The following is a 16,953-nucleotide window of genomic DNA, read 5'->3' on the forward strand; positions in this document are numbered from 1 at the left end:
TGGGCCCAAGGCCAAAACCAGGGGCACCCCCGCGCCCAATAAGTGCTAATCTGCTAAATTATAGAGACCGTGATGTGGCACTGAGAATTGCCAGAGAGAAGCAACCACTGACCTATGAGGGCTCGACAATCTCCCTCTTTCCTGATTTCACTGCAAAGGTGCAGGAGGGGCGAGACAGTTTGTGCCAAGGAAACCCCAGCTTCGGGAAATGGACGCAGACTATGCAATGCTATACCCTGCTAAGCTGCGGGTCGACAGGCAGGGGAGGTCCATGATCTTTACTGACCCCAGGGCTCTCCAGAAGGCCCTTAAGGAATGGCGCAGGGAAAGGAAGCCATTCCCGGACCACGAACAACAAGCTGATGCTATGGAAGGCTCCCTGGATGAACAAGGCTGAACTGCGGAATCGCTCGTTGAGTGGTACACGACAAAATTCTGTTGCCGAATGCTAGAGAGGGAGAGTCATTAGAGTTTGCTGTGGGGGGCCTTTTTCAGGGACCACCTCTGGCTAGTGCGGTGCCTCCTGTGCTCTTCTAACTTTCCTGTGGGATAGGGTGTGAGGGGGATTCCTTGAGTTGACGCCTGAGCTACATTATTTGCTGCCTCCAGTTGAGGGACGCCATTAACGTTGTCGCTGACTTTATTTCCCGGTCCTGCCGAAAAGCACTTTCTCCTGTTACAATGACAAGCGCTTGCATGTGCTCAGAAGTTGGAAACATAGATCTATAGCTGTGCTAACTGGATTGGGGGTTCCTTGGGAGGGCACGAGATCCTGTTGTATCATGAGTGTCTGGGAGATAGCTGAGACCACACGCTTTCTATCTTTTTGTTTAGGGGACCGGGGGCCCTGCATGGCAGCATGATGCATTTGGACTAGTTGTCTCTATTTCCTCTGCTGCCGGCTACACACGCCCATGTGAATTACACTTCCTTGAGTAGGGTTTCTTTTTGTTTTGCACCTTTTTGGGGGAGGGGAGGAGAGTGCTTTTGGGACATGTGGTGGGACGACAAGAGGGGATTGGTGTGTTGGGGGAAGATCGCGGCTTAGTTGGGGTAGGGCAGGCGTGGATGGGTTTCAGGTGGGGGGATTGGGTGCTTCCTGAAGTTATTGGGGGGGGGGGAATGTTTACAGGTTCTATGTTTGCTTTATGTATGTACCTTTTTTCACAGACACTGAACGACATGTACTGCTGATATATGCACGGGCTACACCACACTGCCATTTATACCAACTGCTTTTCCCAGGATGGCATGACCGAGTAACACTTTAGATACTATTACATTACTGACTTGGAATATCAGGGGTCTTAATGACCACCGCAAAGTTAGGCGAGTCCTACACTACCTCCTGAGACATGGAATTGATGTAGCGCTACTACAAGAGACCCACCTGCGTCTGGACAGCCCGACACTGCTATACAGAGGATTCTTGAATAATGTACACGCGGCGGGATTCACTTCACACGCTAGGGGAGTTTTAACGTGGGTCAACCCTAAAGCATCACTGAAATTTACCCCAGTAGCAACGGACAGTGAGGGACGGTACACGATCACGAAATGCACAGGAAAGGGTATGGAGTTCTATATAGTGAAAACTTATGAACCTAACTATGACCACACCACTTTTTACACTGATCTAGCTGCTAGGGTTCGAGAACACTGACGGACACATCCTCTGGGGGGGGTGACTTTAATATGACTCGACAGCCCTCACTGTACAGATCGGACGGTCCTGATCGCCGCCCCATTGCCTCTGCCAGGGTTTTAGACGTGGAGATGATGAGACTGGGGTTGCAAGATATATGGAGATATCGACATCCAACTCAGGGGGGATACACACACTATTCAGCTCCGCACGACATTCATACTCGGATCGACTATTGGTTGACCACTTCCCATCTTCTTTCCCTGGTCGGGGCGTGTACGATCCTTCCGTGCACCTTTTCAGACCACTCCCCTGTTCTTATCACATTTAACGTGCAGGTGAAATGTATCCCACCATTCGCCTGGCGCTTTCCTCCTTACTCCCTGTTGAATGACGCCTTCAGGGAAGAACTAGCCACTGCCATTGAAGAATTTTTCAACACAAATATTGGCTCTGTCGACTCGTTCTTGACGGTGTGGGAGGCCTTTAAAGCATTCATACAGGGAGTCGCCATCTCTAAACATGCCGGGGTTCTTAAATACATCCGGGACGACTGACGCTTCTGGAGAACAGGCTTAAGGACATTGAGGCACATCGCCTATGGGGCGATGGCGAAGTCCTAACTCAGGAACTCGCTCAAACGCTGCGTGAGTACCATGAGGAGGCTGACTCCGAGATCAAGCACCAGGGAAAGTATGCCACTGCGCAATCCTATGGGGAGGGAGAGCGCCCTGAGTTGGTTTTGGCGCAGCTGACCAAACGGCGTAGGAGTGGTACTGCAATTCCCGATATGAGATCTCCACAGACAGACGAGCCCCTATCTAATGAGCAGATCGCGCATTGTTTTCTGGAGTATTATACATCTCTAAACGCCTCTAGAGGCCCTATCCCGGAGGAACGCATTCTTGACTACTTGACGCATATCGAACTGCCCTGGCTGTCTAACTTGCATCGCAAATTCCTGGTTCGACCCTTCGAACGTGAGGTAATAGTTTCGGCCCTGTCGGCAATGAGAGCTGGGAGTGTGCCGGGTTGTGATGGATTAACGGTGTCATTCTACAATACATATTCCGACCTCTTGATCCCTCAACTATTGACGCTCTTTGAGAGTGAAATGGCCCCCACGATGCCAGAAGCAATCCCTAAACCTGGGAAACCCTCGGGAGACTTTTCTTTGTACCGCCCGCAATCATTATTAAATGTTGAAGCGAAGATATTTGCAAAAATAATCGCTAACCGCATCAACCCACTGGTTGCCTCCTTGGTCTCACCTGAACAGGCAGGCTTCGTTCCCATCCGTAACCTCACTTACAATTTGCGGCATTCCAACATACCTGCCCAGATGTCTCCGCTTTCGCGGTCTTTTTAGACACGGAAAAGGTCTTCGACTCTGTCGAGTGGCCTTTCCTGAGACAAGTCCTGAGCTGCATGGGGGTGGGGGACCTCTTCCTCCCACTCCTGAAAACACTCTTCGCGTCCCCTACGGCCCGCGTTCGTATTGGGTCTCTTATCACGGACCCCATCAATATCAGCCGCGGCACAATGCAGTGGTGCCCCCTTTCCCCTATACTCTACGCTCTAGTGGCAGAACCTCTTGCGTGTGCTCTACGCGAATACCATGCATATCGGGGTATACGGTTCCCCACATATAATTTGATTGTGTCCAAATATGCAGATGACAGGCTATTATATGTCCGCGACACGGAGATAAACCTACCAGCGGTGCTACGCGAAGTGATATTATTCAGCTCCTTTCGGGTATCCACGTAAATTGGAACAAATCAGTCATGTTACCGCTCACTCCCGCCACCAAGAGATTTGAGCCAGAATATCCCATTCAGTGGACCACAGATGCGGTACGGTATTTGGGGATCCGGCTACACACAGATTCGGAGGTGGTTCTCAGGGAGAACTACGGGGTGGCTGTCTTCAAGCTTGAAGACTATATTACCAAGTGGATCGGCCTCCCTTTGTCCTTGATGGGCCGCATTTCCCTCATGAAAATGATTGCGCTGCCCCAGTTTCTGTACCTGTTCAGCAACATACCCATGGTCCTATCTAGCCTGTTTTTTCAACAACTACACTCGCTTATAATTCAACTGTCATGGGCTGGCAAGCAACCCATAGTTGCGTGGAAAAACCTTATCCGTCCTTACGCTGAGGGAGGTCTGAATGCTCCGTACCTTGAGCTATATTATCGAGCTGCGCAAAGCGCACATGCATATCATTGGATACACAGCCCTGCGAATATTCGGCACATACGTATAGAGTCGATTGTTGCTGCCCCGGTTCCTCTCCCTATACTGATGTCATGCCCTCGCGACCGCCGGACGGGTTTCCTGGACTCCCTGAAGGTAGTTACCGATGCCTAGCATCACATGATGGATGCACAGGCCTGCACGCTATTATATGCCCCGAAGGCCCCGTGGCCTGGTGTTTGTGGCTCGCCCCATGCAAGGATAAAGGTGTGCTGGAAGCATTGGCTGCTCTGGACTTTACTCACATGGGTGACTTATTCTCGGATGGTAGGGCTCATTCCTGGGACAAACTCAAGTCAGGGGACAACACTCGCTCCCTCCTTCCCCGCTTTCACGCACCTAAAGACCTGCTAGGGGAAGACATGGCGGAACCCCCGGTGGTCAGGACATATGATTATATTATTAACGCCAAGACGTCGACTAAGCTAATAATGAATCTATATCGTATCGCTCTCTCTGAGAGAATAACTGACTGCGTTAAGCCTCGTTTGGCGTGGCAGACTGACTTAGCTGTGGAACTACCTGATGAAACGTGGCACTACTGTTGTGCTAATACCAAAAAAATTATCACTCTCCGGTCGCCACCGGTTGCTGCACTTCAAGTACTTAAACAGGGTTTATTACACCCCAGAACGGCTCTATCGATACAGACTTCGGGAGAGCCCATGTTGTGAGAGATGCGGTGTGCAGCTGGCTGATTTTTTACACGCGTCCTGGTCCTTCCCTAGAGTTTTTGCCTTTTGGTGCGCAGTCTGAGTAAGTAAATTGAATCACGGGACTTTCACTACTCCCTACTCCACTGCTAGCTATTCTGGGTTACTCAAAGACCATTAAGACAGAACATAGACGACTGGTCGACATGTCCTTCCTGGTGGCCAAGAGGTGCGTGGCACTTTCCTGGTTGCATGGCCCGGTGGCGAGGCTTTCCCAGTGGAATAAAGAAATCCTTTACTGCTGCACACAAACTGAGTTATATAATGGCTTACTACCTCCCCGCAACAGGCCCAAAAACTTCTGGGCACTGTTTCTTGAAAAAAGACCTGATCCTGACATTTCAAATACACATGAGCCTGACACGACTTTGATGGAGGGGAGGTCGCACATTGAATCCCCCCCCACTCTGGAGAATAGGTGCTTACTGGTTATGGGGGCTCCTGTTTTTTTTGGGGGGGGGGGCGGGGGGGATCCAGTTTGATATTCCCTCGATAGTCTACGCCAGGATGTGCTAAGTGTGGATATGTTCCTATTATGTGTAAGCCCTGATTTTAGTTTCGGAAATGCTGTCATTCTACTTGATTTGTATGTTTATACTGCATTGTCGATGATTCATGCTTCTAGTGTCTGTGCCTGTATTTCGTTCTTCTCTGTTTCTTTTTTGAAATGCCAATAAATATATATATTTTTTTAAAGTATACTTTGTGTGTTTATTTTTTTACAAAGCAACATGAAAAATGAGGGTCAGATAAAAATAGAAACCTACAGCTCTTTTGTAAAACCCACAATCATTAAAATGTTACCCCTGTGTTGAAAAAAAAAACCTGGCATCTCCTACCTCCAGAGAAGTGGAGGGTAATCCGCTCTGTTATAGATATAGTATACTATAAAGCAAAGGGCGCTGCTCTGGGAGGTATTTGCATCTTTTGGTTAGCATTGTGGTAAAGTGAAAACAGAAAAACATCAGCTGTTTAAACCCAAAGTTAAATGTAAGTCAAAAGGACTTTGTAGCATTATGGGGCTCATAAAGTTGAGTTTGTATGCTTAATCTAAGATTTTGTAATATTTAAAAATAGTTCTGTAGTTACTATCTTCATTGTAATTTGCATACTCAGGGCCCCATTAGGATGTCAGGCGGAAAACCACCTGACTGCCATGGACGTGGATCACGCACCAAAAAAGACCGACCGTGGCGGTAGCGGGTGAATAATAACCGCCCGACGCTGGCGGTGACTATCAGAAAATGACTGCAGCGGTCGGAAACGCAGCGGAAAAGCTACAACCCACCGCAAGCATAGCAGAGGCACCACACGGGAAATTAGGAAATCCCCGATGGTTCCGCTGTACAATCCGCTGTTTCCCACAGCCGCGGTCGCACACTGGAGTGAATGGGAGAGCCTGCGGAAGAGCTGCAGTATAGCCGCCGCAGCGGATGATCCATACAAAACATGGCGGACGATGCAAAAACACCACAACAAAGGCAAACATTGCACAAATCAAACTAGTCATGCCCTGAATACACCAAACACATCCCAATGAAACAAATAAATGCCAACTCCCACAACACACCTGACAGCAAAACTCCATTGGGACTCACCCACATAGCTGAGTATAAAACTAGCCCCTTCAATGACCACAATCCTTTGCAACACTCCAGAAGTGAAGGGCATACACCAGGCCAGACAGGAGCGGCAAGAGAACACAACACACTCACCACCACCATCACACCAGCACCAACAATCCCACAGTACATAACACACCTCACACACAAACACCACACCCACAACCTACACTCTTGCGCCCACAAGCTCTTTGCACACTTCACACCATGACATCCTAGAAAATGCCCAAATTCATGGAGATTGAGTTGAAAGTCATGGTAAATGAGATAGTGAGAGTGGAACCACAACTGTTTGGTAGCCTGTTCTACAGACACGATTAGCCACAAGGACCCAAATGTGGCAAAGGATAGTCCAAAGGGTCAATGCAGTAAGGAACACCCCGCAAACCAAGGAGTAGATCATGAAGTGGTGGCATGATCTCAAGAAGGTTGTCCAAGAAAGGAGGAGCAAGAACTGGGTGCTGGCTAACCAGACTGGCCGTGGCCCTCCTATCCCTCAGAAAACATTCACACCATGGGAGGAGAAGGTGCTTGCCATACTGCATCCTGAGAGTCTCACAGGAGTATCCGGGGGAGTGGAGGCTGGTAAGTACAAACAAATGTTAACCAACACACTGATATGTACTTTCTTGCACAACCAAAACCCCATTGTGTTGTATACCCTCACCTAACAGGTAGGTAGCCATCTTGCCTGGGAGGCCTGTTTGGGGGAGGGAGACGTGTAACACTACTCCCAACATGCCCCCTGTCCCACCCCTAAGCAAGATGTAGCACTCTCCCCCACCCAGAAGCACTTGGGAGCCATTGCATTGCTCACCTTCAGCAAGGGAGTACCCCAGGGTTAATGTTTGAGCCCAACATTATTTAACATCTATGTTGCTCCCCTGGCCAATCTCCTATGGACATTTGAGTTTATTCCCATATCGTATGCTGATGATACGCAGCTCCTCTTTCCATTTAACAAACTCACGGTTGCAGTCCAGTTGGCCTTCTCAAATGGGATGAGGGCCATATCCCAATGGATCGTAAATAACTTCTTACAATGCAACGTGGAAAAGACCGAGGTAATGTTCTTTGGAGATAGCTTATAGTTAAAAATCTGGGCATTCGTTTGGATCAGGCCCTTAGCCTAAAGGAGCATGTTGCTCTGACTGCTTGCTCATGTTTCTATGCAATGGGCTTACTTCGTCAAGTCTTCCCATTACGCCCTGATTCTACCTATAGAACTCTAGTCCAGGCTTTAGTACTAAGCCGCCTGGACTATTGTAATGGTCTGCTGATCTCGGCTAATGAAAGCTCACTCAGCAGACTTCAGGTAGTTCCAAACACAGCAGCACGGCTTGTCCTGAATGCTCCTTCCAGGACTCCCTCCCATCCTCTTCTTGTAAAGCTCCATTGGCCTCCCATTCGCCAATGGATCAAGTTTAACACCTGTTGCATTATACACAAAGCATTGCAGAACTTGGGCCCTTCTTATCTTTCGGAGAAATTTCTGCCCTATGCTCCCTCAAGATCTCTCCGTTTTAGTGGCAAACATCTCCTGGAAGTGCCTTGTATGAGAAGGGCTAGACTAGGAGGAAAAGCTCTCTCCTATCTTGGCCCTCGTCTTTGGAATGAGCTCCCTCTCTCTCTTAGACAATGCTCTGAACATTTGATATTCAGAAAACTGCTCAAAACCTTCTTGTTTGGTATTTGTTAAACTGCTAAGAACCACTGCCTCGTCGCTCAGTCTGTTTAAGCACAGAGATACCACTCCGGCAGTCAATTCTAGCGCTATATAAACAAATAAATAAATACAGAGACACAGCATGTTGGACATGCAGGTGCCAGGACAGTAATTGCTTGGCTGAGTGTCTCTGCGCGCCCCGGTTGTCTGACTCAGTGTGCACTCTGATGCTCTGCACAGTGCCCGCCCACCAAGACGAGATCACATCACTGCACTTACTGTGTCCTTACTCTTGTTCATTCACACTGAAATCCATATATGCACCACATGGCACACAACCACACTTGTGCAGATCTATATTTTGTTGGTGAGTCCATGTACCCCAATGCCACACACATGACATACAGATATGTTCACAGGACATGCTCATTGAATGCTGCCCAGACATGCACACAGTGAGTCTATACACAGACACAAGTCGATATGTTATGTATGTAGTGGCAAGACATGCATAAGACTGGAGATGTGTGCAAGTCACAGAGGGGGTTCAGTGCAGTCATCCTGCATGTGTGTGAGATTAGCAGGGACCCTGTATGCACTCATAAATGCATGCAATCACATCAGCTTAGCCCATGCAGAGTGCCCATATGAGGTGTACCCCAGGGTGGGATGGACAGAGATTACATTTGCTAATGAGTCTGTATCGTGCTACTGTACTGATAGATGTTGGTACATGACACTGTGTCACTGATCATTTCCCCCTCTTTTCTCCCATGCCTGCAGCTCAAAGTACATTGCAGCAAAGGTGCGAGCCCTGGGGGTATCTAACTGATGACGCACCCACTGCCACAAGAGGTGGTACGACATCAGCAGGCTGGCAAAGAACGTGGCAGAGATGACCTTGGGGCTGCTTCCGTGCACTGGGCGTTTGGCACAGCGCAGCATGACACCACATCTTGGCAGTGATTCATCCTGAGCTGGATGCACGTCTGAAGGAGCATCGGCAGCATGGTAGGGGTGAGTATTTGGGGAGGGTGACTTTGGCAGGGAGCGGATGCATGTGTACAGGGCCTGTGGAAGCGGTGGCCTATGTGAAGTTTGTGGGGTGGTACAGTGCTGTGTCATGCAATTGGCTGCTGGGATGGGTACCACTGTCGTGCATTAGCTCAAACGGGCCTTACAAAGGTGATCCTTCCTGCTGTGTATTCCCATAGCTGTACGTGTTAGGATCTTCATGGTCATTCAGCATTGGGATAGTGTGGGGAATCTATATGAGAGTGAACAGCAGTGTCCACAATCTGAGTGTGACTTCATGTATGCGTACATTGCATGCACCAAGATTGTTGAGTCCTACACATCTGAAAACCATGTGCTCCAGAATACAACATGGTGTTTGGCATGGGCTACTTGCCATTGTGTACTGTCATGTCCCAATAGGTGTCTGTGTTGTCCCCTCAAGGTCTGTCAGTAGCAATAAGTGGTGTGTCCACATCATGTGCCTAGGTGTGGGCAGAGCAAGTTCTGTGTCTGGTAGACTTAATCTACGGGGCACGGTGTTGTGCTGTGTGGCCTTAACATGGCTCAGTCATGGCAGATATTTAGGGTTGCATGCACCATAGTGGTCTATGTAGTGAGTTGCTGCAATGTGATTGCAGAGTGTGGTGGTCAACACGTAGATTTGGTCATCTTCTGTACTGCATTGATTGAATTGCTTTGTCCTGTTGATGACACTAACCCAACCCTGCATCTCTCTCTCATGAAGATTCACCAGTGGACACGGAGGGACAAGAGCCAGACACCAGTGGTGGCGAGACTAGCACTACAGCTGCACAGGAGCCCAGTGACACAGAGGTCACCTGCGCATCAGAGGGGGACCTGAGTATGCAGGATGAATCCGTGCCCGAGACACAAAGTACAACATAATTTGATGCCAGCAGGGATGCATCCATGTTGGCAGGCACAGGGCATGGGGTCTCTGCATCATCTTCTACCACACAGCGGCCAGTGCCCACCCTCCCATCCACTTCCTCTGGTGCTGCCCGGGTCTGTGTCAGTAAGAGGGGATGAGTTACATTCACACCTGGCACCGCTGCCCCTGTCCCTCCTGCTGCCCTCAGTGCCGAGTCTGTTGAGCTCCTGTGCCAGCTTTGTGTGGGCCAGACAGCCCTGCTCATTGCCTTCAGTGACCATGACAAAAAATGAGGCCAGGTGGTTGCCTACATGGAGGGCATACACTCTAACGTGGGTGGACTACACCGTACTGTCCATGCTTTGTCGTCCACAGTGATGTCTGCCCTTCAACAGGCACATACTCCCATTCCTGCTCCAGGACCTTTTTCACCCCCCGTCAGTGGCCACATCTGATGATAGTGACCATGGTTCTCATGTGTCACGATACAGCACAAGAAGCACCCAGCAGAAACAACCCAAGCGAGTCCGCCCGCAGACACCATCTCCACAGAAGAGCAAGGCCACCCCAGAATGCAAAGACAAGAGCACGTCAAGGAAGAGCAAGGCCGAAAAAGCAATGAAGCAGACATCAGGCTCACATGCCTCAGAGGCATCACAAGCGAAGGACTCTCCTGTCCCTAAAACTTCATGAAAAGCTAGGCGTGCAGTTTCTATGCCCACTGAGGTGTTGTATGGCAAGGGTACACCTAGGAAGGGCTCAGAGCCACAATCATCCACCACATCGACTCCCATTCCAAGCGCAGTAAAACAGAGGAAGGAGGGCACTGTAGGGGGTACACCTGGCAAACAGGGGAAGGTGGTGCAGAGGTGTAGCCAGACAAAGCATTCCGCAGGATCCAGCACGTCACAAGAGGGAGTGCCAGTGTCTGCACCTGATGTGGCTCGGTTGGTGTATGTGCCTGTTGTGTCATCACGAGTTCCCATTAACCCCAGTACAGGGAAGCCATTTCTAATTCCCAAGAAGTGGCATGCACCCTCAAACCTCTCCCACCCACCCTGTGTCACAGGTCTGCATATTAGACCATTATCAAGGAGAATCTAACTCTAATTTACGAAAAATCAACACTTTTTCAGAAACATCTGATTCTGATGGAGAAGGCAGTTCAAATTACCATTATGAAGGACCTTATAATCCCCAGAATGGACGCCGAAACTTTCGTCAACCTTTTTTAGGCCAGCGCAGTGCGAGACGGGGACACCAGCGGGTAAGATTCCAGAATCATCACAGAGGATATTACCAGAACCACCAATATCCCCCCGAACCCCATCACTACCTGGAAACCCGCAACAAACAATATTGGAAACAAGGGATGTAATACCTATTTTCAATTTATCATCCCAAAGCCTTAATAATTCCAGTATATCTTTATTATCAAAAGGACTCTCATTTGTTTCGACTCTTACACTGACCTATTCGAACTGCATCAAGATATTCATTCTTTTTTTAGAATGATTAGATGAAAAAAATTCTTTGCCAATAAAGGTATCACTGATAATGACAATAGAGTTGAGAACATAGTGGCTCTGCCTTCAACTTTTTCCCCCTCTCTGGAACAAATAGGTCCAGAAGTCGCTATCTTTGAAAAAGTTAATTTTAAATAGATTGGAACAAGCCTTAAAATGTGTCCCTAAACCTCAATACAACATCACAAGAGAGGAATTTGCTTCTCTCAATGCCTTCAAGAACGACAAGACCCTTACTATAAAAAGCTGTGATAAGGGAAGAGGCATTGTTCTTATAGATTCCAAAGATTACGAAACTAACATGTTAAAAATGTTCAATGATCCCATATTCTATAAAAAATTCAGGTTAACCCCACAGAAAGAATCATGAGGACCATTCAAAGTATAACCACTAAGGCTTTGGAAGCAGGTGTAATTACTAGTAAAGAACATGATTTTTAAAATAAATATGACAAAAAAAATCTCCTGCATCTACGGTGTACCTAAAATACACAAAAATACACTTGACCCTCCCTATCGCCCGATAGTCTCAACCATAGGTACACCCACAGAAGCAGTCTCGAAATACATCGATAACATCCTGAGGCCATATATTCCATTCACCCCTTCTTACATCAAGGATACAGGAGATATAATATCCAAAGTAGAACATCTTCCCTTTAATCCATTGACAGACATTCTGGCGACCCTAGACATTGAATCATTATACAGCAACATCCGGCAACTAGAGGCATCTGAAGCTGCCATGTGGTTCATAGATCAGCACCACATACCTTGCTCCAAACCCTTCATTCTTGAATGTCTCCTTTTAGTCTTAAAAGAAAATGTTTTTGAGTTTGGAGAACAAATGTACCTCCAGACCAAAGGTGTTAGCATGGGGGCTTCCGTGGCACCCTCCATAGCCAACATTTACATGTCACTTTTTGAATTCAAGTTCATCTATAATGAAATCGCCCCGTTTTATGAGTCTGTTTCCCATTGGTACCGATATATTGATGACATTTTTTTATATGGACCGATGGGGAACAGACTCTCAAAGAATTCCTTACCTGGCTCAATTTGACCAACGTCAACCTTCGATTTACTGCCCATTCTCACACTCACCAAGTGGAATTCTTAGATATCTTCATTAGACATAGTTGTGGCAAATTGGAGGTTGATCTATATACCAAACCCACGGCAAGAAACACACTCCTCCATTTCAACAGCTATCACCCTAGAAGCCAAAAGAACAGCATCCCTTTTTCACAGTTTCTTAGAGTTAGACATAACTGTACCAATCAGAAAGACTATGACACCCAAGCGATTGACATGAAGAAAAAGTTTTTAGACAGGGGCTATCCTCATCGGTTAGTGAGGGAGTCATACAAGAGGGCACGCTTTTATGACAGATTCCCTATTCAACACACCAAAAATAACACAAGAACCCAAGCTTGTATGCATAACCAAGCATTCAATGCGGGATTCCACCATCAAACAAGTTATTAATTCAAACTGGCATCTTTTAAACATAGACCATAACCAAAAAAAGATGGCCAAGCCTTTGTTTGCTCACCGCCGAAATGAAAACATAAAAGATATAATAGTCCAATCCAGATATACTATGACTACTACTACTAATCGACCATTTATTCAGAAATCAATTGATGGCACCAACCCAGTTAAAGGAACCACGCGATGTGCGTCCTGTCAATCATGCAGCAGTATCCTCACAGGAGAAACTTTGCTTTTCAACAATTTTAACATCCGTGCTAAAGAACTGTGGAATTGTAACACACGCAATGTCATCTACTTAATTACATGCCCATGTAATTTAGGTTATGTGGGGGAAACCTCGCGCGCCATCAAAACCCACTTAACGGAAAACAGGTCTGCTATTAAAACCTCTAAACATACAGTACCTCTAGTCAACCACTTTTTAGAGTTCAAAACATTCCTCCTCAGACATCAAATGGTGCATCTTAGAGAAGATTCCCATTCCCAACCTGAATGGCGGGGAAAAGATTCGCAAAAAAAGAGAGGTGTTCTGGATATTCTCCCTCGGCACCTTCTATCATGGATTGAACAAAGAATTGCCTTGGGAGAATGCCATTATATAAATGACCTTTCCTCATCGTATGCACTACCCTTTCTCATGATATGCATGTCATACTTGTGCATTTTGATACGATTTTGGCTGATTAATATCTGCTCACAGTTCCTTGTTTATGATTAGTGTTTTATTATATGTCGATATTTCGACCACTACATAGTCGCCATCCTCACGTTACATTCTCCTGTGCCGTGCAGTCATTGCCCACTTCATTGTATAAGTCCCAATGATGAGTTATTTGACATTAAGACTTCTTATTACGTTATTTTAAACCTAGACGAATATATTACTTTCCGTCGTTTTTCCCTATAAACATCTCTCCCTTTAAGAACAGGCAGGACCCGCCTAGTTCTCCAATCATGCCCCTGCTTATATAGACCAACCGGCAACAACCTTTCATCTCTTGTTGCCGGTTCACGACAAAGATCGAAATAGCATGGAGGAGGCTTTCCCAACCCCTCTGTAAGGTATGTACGCCTCGCGCGTACTTGACCGTAAACAGTTCCTAATCTATTTCTTTAAAACATTTTGCTCTTCCAGCAATGGGAGCCTGTCCAACAAGCAACGCTCCCTCTCCGAAAGCACTAAAGCCCAGCGAGTGCGCCGACATTTACGGACTGCATCACCCCATGTGCACACGCCCAAGCATTATCTATACTATCTCAGCTCAAGTACTGCCGCGAATCTGAAATTTAGTCAGTTCGCACATTAGTTTTACCTACACAGGCACTTATATTCTGTTTATTTATCCTGTATTCTTTTTTCAGTTTTGTGTTAAATGATTTATTGTATTGTAATTCATGCACACATGTATGTATTATTGCATTATTGTATTGTTGTCCATGTTTATTGCACCATCAGATTACGTATATACTATAATAGCATACACAATAGCGGCCGGTCGAGTATTGTTATCCTGTACTAGGCAATGTATGATGCAATGTTTTGCATTTATTATATGCACTTTACATTTTATTGTATCTGTTTTTACAAATATTGTTCACTTATTTTTAGATTCATTATCTTGGATGGTATTTTCCTGATGAAGACACCCCTGTGTCGAAACGCGTTGAAGAAAACTGTCTTTTCTCTATATTGATTTGTATATTATGAATTATGTTGACCACATAGTCTCGATTTTGTGTATAGAGATACTTCCTGTTTTTTAAAAAAAATACCAAGAATCATTTTATCCGATTTTTATGAAATTTATTAAATTGAGTATTTTTGCAATTTAAAGTGTATATTTGCTTTCTTTGTTTGCTTACATTGCCGCTTTCTTTATTTTGCCTGGGTTTGTTACTTGTCATAAATTGTCTTACACTGACCCAGGAATTTGATCCAATATCAGGGGGTCCTTGTTACTTGCAAGTTTACAGGTCTGCATGACTCCACCTCCACCTGCCACTACACCACCTGGTCCAAACAGCCCTCCAGCATGCCAAGCCACTGATAACCCTACATCACCTGGGCCTCTCTCTCCCCAGTCAAGTGGTCCTGCTGTCCCCGACACACAGCCAGCTCCAAGTCCGCCTGACATCCAAGAGTGAGTGTTAGTCCCCCTCACTCACCTGTCTCTCATACAGGTGTGCTAGTCCTGCCCATTGTTTACCACCCGAGTGTGTTGCTGGACATGGAAGAGAACAGTCAAACACACTCACTGTGCAGCTTCTCATGTCCGGACTCTGCACTTTTCCATGCCCACTGGCCTTGTCATTCACTGCTGTTCTGGCCTTGCCTGTGCAGCTTCTCATGTCCTGACTCTGCACTTTGCCATGCCCACTGGCCTTGTCATTCACTGCTGTTCTGCCCTTGCCTGTGCAGCTTCTCATGGACTCGCTCTGCACTTTGCCATGCCCACTGGCCTTCCTGTTCTGCCCTATGCCTGTGCAGCCTCTCATGTACTTGCTGTGCACCCTGCCATGGACACTGGCCCTGTTGCTCTGCTGTGTTGGACTCTACCCTGTGCAGCCTCTCATGTACTTGCTGTGCACCCTGCCATGGACATTTGCCCTGTTGCTCTGCTGTGTTGGACTCTCCCCTGTGCAGCCTCTCATGTACTTGCTGTGCACCCTGCCATGGACACTGGCCCTGTTGCTCTGCTGTGTTGGACTCTCCCCTGTGCAGCCTCTCATGTACTTGCTGTGCACCCTGCCATGGACACTGGCCCCGTTGCTCCGCTGTGTTGGACTCTCCCCTGTGCAGCCTCATGTACTTGCTGTGCACCCTGCCATGGACACTGGCCCTGTTGCTCTGCTGTGTTGGACTCTCCCCTGTGCAGCCTCTCATGTACTTGCTGTGCACCCTGCCATGGACACTGGCCCCGTTGCTCCGCTGTGTTGGACTCTACCCTGTGCAGCCTCTCATGTACTTGCTGTGCACCCTGAACTGGCCACTGGCCTTCCTGTTTAGAGTTTGCCTGTGCAGATTCTCTTGCATACGCTCAGCATTTTGTGCCTTTCTCTTCTCTACTGTTGTTCTACTGTCACATCTGTGCAATATGTGAATAAAGACAGCTACTCATGTTGTCTGTTTTGTCAGTGTCCTTGCTGATTGAAGTGCATTTGGTTCACTGTGCCCCATGCTCTATGTGTCACTTCAACATTGCCAAGCTCTTTACCCGCATCACATTTTTTAACAAGGGTGACAGGGACTTCGGTCCATTCAGACACTGATACTTGTGTTATCTGTGGTGTCTATTTTACCTGTCATGCAGTTCTCTTTTTCGTGGTTTGCTATTGTTGGCTACATTATTCACATGTCAGGTTGTGGGAAACTGCCAGCACAGGGTGTGATACTGTGCACAGGTTTGCATGCAGGCTGGGCAATGTCATCATGTATGTGTGTTATTCCTTTATGTGTGCCCAGCTGTGCATGCGTATGGTCATCTTGTGATGGCCCATAGCCCTTGTCCTACATGAGATGCATGCTCTTGGGTAGTCAAGAGGTGTGCAGCGCGAAGGGTGTGACTTTGTAGGGGATGTGGATGTGTGTGTGCCCCTGGATTGTGAAAGACACACGTGTCACTCAGGGGTTGTGTGCCTGTTTGGATTGTTCAGCCCTGTAGATGTGGTTGTATGCACATGTATAAGTTGTCTGTTGTGCACTGTGCAGTGTGTTGGTGTGTCCGTGCTGTTCTGTCTGACTCCAACTTGTTGTTTTAGTCACTTGTGAGTGTGCAGAGTGTGTGACTTGCACACCAGTGTTGTGTGTGTTTGATCATCCACGTGTCTTGATTCTGTTTGTGTAGACTTGCAGCCCTGCTGCTCCACACTGCCATTGTGGTTGTGTTTCTCATGCATTGCAGGCACATGGTGCCTTTTATCCTCTCGTATGGCATGGTGTGTGTGGTGTAATACCATCAAAAATGAAGCAAAGTTTCACTCCTTAACCAGGCGCACTGCGTATGTCATGATTACCACGTATTTTTAACTCTTTTCATTTTTAACATTCTTAATAATAATTAATCCATGTACTCCAAATTTTTGTGCTAGTTCATTTACTTCCTTAGATCTTTTTCAC

Source organism: Lissotriton vulgaris, chromosome 4_1, assembly GCF_964263255.1.
Source record: "Lissotriton vulgaris chromosome 4_1, aLisVul1.2, whole genome shotgun sequence".
NCBI lineage: Eukaryota > Metazoa > Chordata > Amphibia > Caudata > Salamandridae > Lissotriton > Lissotriton vulgaris.